This window comes from Balaenoptera acutorostrata, chromosome 9 (genome assembly GCF_949987535.1).
Source record: "Balaenoptera acutorostrata chromosome 9, mBalAcu1.1, whole genome shotgun sequence".
Classification (NCBI taxonomy): Eukaryota; Metazoa; Chordata; class Mammalia; order Artiodactyla; family Balaenopteridae; genus Balaenoptera; species Balaenoptera acutorostrata.
The window spans coordinates 3,813,368-3,820,730 of NC_080072.1; positions in this window are offsets into that span (position 1 = coordinate 3,813,368).

Sequence of the window (7,363 nt, forward strand, 5' to 3'; positions counted from 1 at the left end):
AAGTCAAGGACTCAAGGACCAGGAGGAAGCCGGGAGCCTTCTCTGAAGTGGGGGCATGGGATCATACCCCACCTTGCCTGAAATGTCATCCCTGGAACTCACACAGGGGTCCCGTTGGGGTCCAAGGCTCCAGGTCCAGCACCGCTTGGAGAGATGATAGTGCTGACCGCTTCCCCCTCCTGGATCTGGACCCTTGGTGGGTCCCTGGTCGGATACCTTGACCCTTGCCTCTGGCGGGGCCCCGCTCAGCTCACACACCTGTGCCTTCAAGGGCTGAGCCCCTTCTTCCAGCTGTGACGGGGTTGTTGTTGGCGGAAGCTTGACCTCGGTGGCCTAGTGAGCATTGCCCGAAAGTTACCTCGGCCTTCAAGTGACGTGAGTGACTCTCCGTTTCCTCTCTACTCAAACAGAGGATTGAAAAGGAAAGTCGGTGAGTAACCAAGTGCAAGCTAAAAATACTCCCGATAAACAAACAAACCGGTGCAGGAATCAGCAGCCCTTGAGAAAGCAATTCCGCGTGCACAAAGGCCAACTGTTTATAGCCTCAGATTTGGGTTTGTTGCTCAAAGAACGCTGTGGCCAAGATAAAGGCGGGCAGTGTTCTGTTGTGCAAGGGCGCCAGGACCCACGGCGAGTCATTAACCTCGGCCGCCTTTACCTTCCCTGGGGCCCAATGCCTCCTGCGCGCTTTCCTGGAAAGGGCGTCGGGGCCGTGACCCGGGAGTTGGGCACCGAGCCAAGATGGCAACACATCCCACTGGGTGGTTTGTATTCCGTACCAGACAGAACAGCTCCGGAGCCGCTGTTGGGTTATCAGCTTGAACTCCTGGGAGTGGGGCTCAGGGCCGCGAAGGCGGGGCTGGAGGACAGAGGGCGGGGCAGGCGTCTCAGTCTTAGGCATCAGGATTTTAACCCCAAGTAAACTCACCGGTTATTATTTCGGCTGGTGGGTCTTACATAACCTTGAGAAGGCTGTCGACCCTTTCAGAGCCTCAGTTGGTATGCAACAGGGGTAATAACAGAGCCTGCGTCTGGGCTACCGAGAAGATTCCAGAAGATTCTGGAGGATGGTGTGCCTAGCACAGAACCTGGCACACAGTAGGTGTTTACAGTCGACATGGGTCTGTAATTGGCGTGGCTGTCGTTTTGCTGATCTCTATAGTCTTGAGGTTACGGGAGAGGAAATCAGGACGGAACACAAAGATCCCTGCCCGGCGGGGTCCCCAGTGGAAGCTAAGACACGTCCGTTCTCTCTTTGTTTCTCCGGCTTTCCCTCTCATTAGTCTGTATAATGAGCTGGAAGTGCAATTAGGCACGCTGCCTCCCCGGGGACCCCGGCTCTCTGGAGCCAGAGCTCAGGGGCTGCCAGGGCCGAGGGGGGATGATGCAGGTGCCAGGAGGGGCCCGGCGCTCTCGGGAAGGGCCCCAGACTCCCCTTGGAGCAGGACACTGGCCTGTGAAGTCGGGGGTGACGGCAAGGTTGCACGGACAGAGGGGGGTCCCAGAGTAAGCCCCATCTCGGCGCACCCCCAGATCTGCAGGTAACAGGTGCTGTCGTGCGTCTAGCTCACATCAGGGGACTTTCTATCTGGGGGGACGGCTTAGGGGCAGCAGTCTGGATGGAAGGGCACTGGGTCAGGCAAAGGGTTTACTCAGTTTGTGTTTGGGGCTGCTGGTGAGGACTGGCGGGGCTAAGGCCACCGTCGTGGTCACCAGAGAGCCCTGCCAGGCTGCCGGCCCATCCTGAGTGTGTGCACACACACCTGCAACAGAAGTGTGAGCGCCGGGGTGCGCCGCTCTATCTGGTCCGCACTTAATAGCTTGGTGACATCGTCACCGCGGTTCTTACTGGAAGTTGCTGGAAACGTCTGAAGCTGAACGGACGGAGTGTAGGGTGGGCAGGCGTGGGCTGCACTTGGCGAGCCCTGGCCTCCCAAACAGCTACCGCTGGAAGGATGCAGAGGCTGGGGCTGCTCCAGCTTTTCCACCCCGAACACTTAACACATCCAGCGCTTTTATTTTTTTTTATTTTTTGTTTTTTGTTTTTATTTATTTATTTATTTTTAGCTGTGTTGGGTCTTCGTTTCTGTGCGAGGGCTTTCTCTAGTTGCGGCGAGCGGGGGCCACTCTTCACCGCGGTGCGCGGGCCTCTCACCGTCGCGGCCTCTCTTATTGCGGAGCACAGGCTCCAGACTCGCAGGCTCAGTAGTTGTGGCTCAAGGGGCCCAGTTGCTCCGTGGCATGTGGGATCTTCCCAGACCAGGGCTCGAACCCGTGTCCCCTGCATTGGCAGGCAGATTCTCAACCACTGCACCACCAGGGAAGCCCCTCCAGCGTTTTTAAAAGCCAAGTTTGGGCTTCCCTGGTGGCGCAGTGGTTGAGAATCTGCCTGCTAATGCAGGGGACACGGGTTCGAGCCCTGGTCTGGGAAGATCCCACATGCCACGGAGCAGCTGGGCCCGTGAGCCACAACTACTGAGCCTGCGCGTCTGGAGCCTGTGCCCCGCAACGGGAGGGGCCGCGATAGTGAAAGGCCCGCGCACCGCGATGAAGAGCGGTCCCTGCACCGCGATGAAGAGTGGCCCCCACTTGCCGTAACTAGAGAAAGCCCTCGCACGAACCGAAGACCCAACACAGCCAAAAATAAAGAAATAAATAAAATAAAAGTAGCTATAAAAAAAAAAAATATCAGTATAAAAGCCAAGTTTGCACATGGCCTCAGAGCTTTGGTTTGAAAGCTCTGTCCTGGCTCTGGGTCCACCAGACCCACGGTAGGCAGACCACGGGGCAAGGCTAATGGCAGGCAGGTCCCCTTTGGGGATCGGGTTCGGATGTAGGTCTCTGAGGCCCATAAAATTGGCTTTGCATATCCTCTGACAAGGGAGAGACTTCAGCTGAAAGCCAGGGTTTGGGGTCTGGGGTCCGGGGTCTGGGAGAGGTGGTCCGGGAATGCCATGGCCCTCACCTCACAGATGCTCGGGGAAGAGAAGGGTCCTGCCCTCGCTCACCCAGCTGGATTTCAGCAGAGATACTCTGGAACCAAGCCTCCCAGGGTTCTCCGGTTTTCCAAAAGGAAATTTCCCTGTTATTTCTCTTAGAACCTAGAAGGATACTTACCAATGGCAAAGCATGGTGCGCCCATGGGTGTATCTCCAGCCAGGGAACCAGCTCAGGCTTGGGGGATGGAAACTTTATTCCAAGCCTCTCAGCGCTCACATTAGAGCTCGATTGGCAATTAGCAAATGTCACAACCCCTCCTCTTGTCGCCACGGCTGTTTCAGATGTCAGATTCCTGCCAAGCTTCACGTCTTGTTCTAAAACCTCTTTCCAGGGGACTCGGGGGAAATTAACATCATGCCAAATGAAAGAAAACCCCTCGGAGCCTGAGCAGGGCCCGTCCTCCCGGGGAGGGAATTGAGCCGCCGCAGGACTCGCGCTTATATCGACAGTGAAAGATTAATTGGTGTGCAGCGAATTATGGAAATGCGAGAAGCCGTTCCCACCTCCGATGCCTTTGAAACCAGGGTTCCTGGATGCTGCACCGTCCATCACGTGCCAGGTCCACGGTGGGGCTGCAGGAGTCCCAGCCTCCTCCTTCTGTCTTCCAGAGGCCTCTCCCCAAGCTCCGGAGGTGAAGTTCAAAGTTAAATGTACTTAGAACTGGGGAGGGGGGGTCAAACGATGGGGCCAAGCCACCCCCGCCCCTACTCACTGACATTTATTGAGCTCTTCTGTAGACCAGGCGCCGGGGCTGAGCACTTTGCCTGGGGTAGATTTCCTTTAATCCTTCCGGCGACTCTACTGGACAGGCTCTGATCTTGGTTCCATTTTACAGATGAGGGCACAGAGGCACAGACGTGGTTACCCAGATGGGCACCCAGAGGGGGTGAGGGCTACTGAAGGGTATTCCGAGGGCGCTGCCCAAGTCCCCTGGGCTTGGAAGTTCTCGGTGGGGCCCGAGATCCCGCGTTTCTTACAGCCTCTCAGGTGATGCTGAAGTCGGTGGTCTGCAGAGGAGCAAGGGACCCCCTGGGGCTGATTCCCAGCTGATCTCTAAATGGCCAAGTGGAGACCCTGGGTAGCCTCTGCTTCCGGCCTTGTGTCGGGGTGGCCCCATCCATTCTGGGGACGTCCCAGGGCAGGAGGAGCAGCCCTAGACAGAGGCGAGCATCAGTGTGATGGCCCCATTTTCCGAATGAGGCATGTGAACCCCAGGGAGAAAAGGAGGCTTCCCCAAATCCCCTGCAGGGCCTGACTCAGTGCCCAGGTGACCCTAGGCCTGGCAGGAGCCGGGGAGGGGGGCTTTAGAGCAGACTAGAGCACCCGACCTCTCCCAAATAAAAGGGTGGCTAAGCGCCTGCCCTAGGGTTCCGGCTCCACCCAGGGTTTCAGCTGGGGCCAGCCCACCTTGAAAGTGGCTCTAGGAAAAACTCTGCCCGAAGGAAAGGCCGCCACCGGTCACTGCCTGGTCCCGCTGCCACCACAAGATGGCACTGTTTTGTGGGGTTTGGGAGGTTTTGCTCTGTTTATCTGCAACCTAAGAAGACCCAGGGATCTTCTCCACGTTTGAAGATGTTCTTAAGCTCATGGGGCTGAAGGTAATTCTGTTGTCCTGGTGCAGAGGGCAAGAGACGCCTTCCTGTTGGGTGTGTGCGCTTGTATGCGTATGTGGGCACGTGCATACCTGCGCATACCTGCGTGTGTGGGGGTCTCTGCGTGATGGCGTGTGCTCTTGTGTGTTTGTGCATGTTTGTTCACCTGTGTGTGGATATGTGAGTGTGTGTGCAAACATACATATGTGTGGTCCAGCCTGTGCCTGTGTATGTGTGCATATTTGCACGCTTGGTGTATGCTCATCTGCGTACCTGTGCACGTGTGTGTATGGTGCCTTGTGTGAGTGTAGAGGTGTGTGCACGTGCATACAAACGTGTGTCTGTGTGCATGGTGCATGTTCTGGTCCCGTGTATACATGTGTGCATTTCTGCCTTGTGCTTATGTGTGCATATTTATATGCGTGGTGCGTGCTCATTTGTGTATACCAGTGCACACGTGTGCATGCTTGTGTGTGTGGTGTGCACTCGTGTCTACGCGTGTGTGTCTGCATGTGTGTGTTGGAAGCAGGGAGTCCTGTCTCCTTTCCTTAGCTGTCCTTCCCCTCCTCTCCTCCTCCAGCTGGTGCCTTTATTCTTCAGGACTTTGCTCAGAGACAAGTCCCCAGGAGAGAGCCGCCCTGAGGCGAGGGCTGGGCGGGGCATCCTATGGGCTCTGTGGTGCAGGCATCCCATGTTGACGTCTCCCTGACGACACTCTGAGCTCCCTCGGGTCAGGTCCTGGTGGTATTCAACGGGGTCCCGGATTTGGGCCCGGGACCTAGACTCTACTAGGCATTTTGACCTTGTGACCAATAGACGCTGAATTCTGAGTGGTTCTCCGTATCTGCCAGGTCCTGTCCTAGCAATCTCTGAGGCTCATTTAATTCTTTGGACAGCCTTCTGGGCAGGTTCTATGATAACCTGTCTTAAGATGGGCAAACTGAGGCTCAGAGAGGTTAAGTGACTTACCCTGAACCTTCCACCACGAAGTGAAGGGCTGGTACCCAACCCAGGATCTGAGTCAGCTTATGGGGTGGAATGAACAGATTCCTTTGCTTGGATTCTATTTTCGATCAGGAGATGCTTCATCTGCCTCTCGGTTGCTGCAGGGGTGGGCCTTCTCTAAAGCCCCCTCCTCTGGGAAGCCTCCCTGACCCCGTCAGAGTGGACCCTGGCTCTCCCTCCGCTCCTGCAGCCTGTGGGCTTGTACCTGGTGGTCCCAGGGATCAGGGATGGTTTACAAGCCTGTGAGTGGGAAGCCAGGGGCTTGGGGAGTGATCCACCCCTTTGAGGCTCTGAAGAAACCTATTGGAATCTCTAGGTGCTGGGGTAGCACAGGCACCCACAAAACCCCTCCCAGCTCTGGGGCTTCACTGGCTGTGAAGCTCAGTGCCGTAGCTCAGGGTAGAGCCCCGCCTAAGGGCCAGACGGCATCGTGTCCATACCTGCCCGATACCGAACATGGCTGGTAGTGGTGGTCGACTGTCTGTTTCCAAGAGAGGAGGAGACCTTTCATTCCTTCAATCCACGAACCTTTCTGCATGCCCATCACAAGCCAGGTTTGTGCATCAGGGAACAAATGTGGTGGAAATCTTTGCCCTGGTGTTCGCCTGGGTCCCGGCAGTGGGTTGCTTGGCCCCGGCAGTGGGTTGCTTGGTCCCCGGAAGTCCCCCTCTCCCTGGGAGGGGACAGCCACCCCCCATCTGTCTCGGTTCATGCTGAGCCCTCGGGCATCTGGAGTGATCAGAAAGGATGGTCACACCCCAGCTTTGCCCGGCGTCGGCTTTCCTGCTCTCCCCCTTGCTGGGTTTATCCATGGGCTCCTTGTGGGTGTAAGGAATTCATTGGACCAAGTAGTTATCTTCTTACTGGAAAAACTATCCGTGGCCAAACTCCACATCGGGTCCCCAGGCAGGGCCCTCCCTTCTGGGAGCCCATCAGGTTGGCCCACCCGGCCCCGTGCTTGAAGGCGGGGCTGCGGGTTCTGTCCCCTCACCCCTCTTTTCCGATCAGCATTGAATGCAGTTTGGTCCCACTGTGACATCAGCCTGCCACACCATCCCAGAGCGGCCTGTACCATCCAGGGTCTGCCCTGAATCCAACGCTCTTCCTCCATCTATAAAACAGAAGCCGTGATGGTGTAAACCCCACTCTGTGAACCCCTGGGTGCTCAGATGCTGGATCCCCGGCCCTGTGAGCTGACTGTACACGAGATGATGAGAAGTGAAAGTCATAGTAAGATGAAGACAAGGCAGACTTGCCAGCAGACTCAAGGTCGAATCAAGGAGGTAGTTCCATTCTGTGCTTTAAAAAAAAAGAGAGAGAGAGAAAGAAAAAATAATCTTTTTTCCCCTAGGAACTTGCGTATGAAAAGCCCTCCAGAATCTCTCTCTGAAACTCGGTCCTGGGCACTGCAGCCTTGCCTCCCCTCCTTGCACTGGCCTTCTCACCTCTGCCCTCACGTGGGTGTCACCCCCTCCTCTCACGTGGGTGTCACCCCCTCCTCTCCTGAGCTCGCCATGTCCCCACCTGTGGGTCAGCTTCACCTAAGCCGGCCCTGCCCTGAGATCCTCTCCCGCCCCAGGGCTCAGACTCTGCTCATGCCTATGGATTTGTAGGTCTACGTGTTTCTCCTTCGGGACCAGGGTTGCCCCCTACAGAATCTACCTAGTATTTGGCAGGCAGTTGGCACTTAATACATATTTGTTGATGGAATGAAGTCTGGGTTTGAAAAAAATGTCTCACAACCCAGAACATTCCATATCCAGACC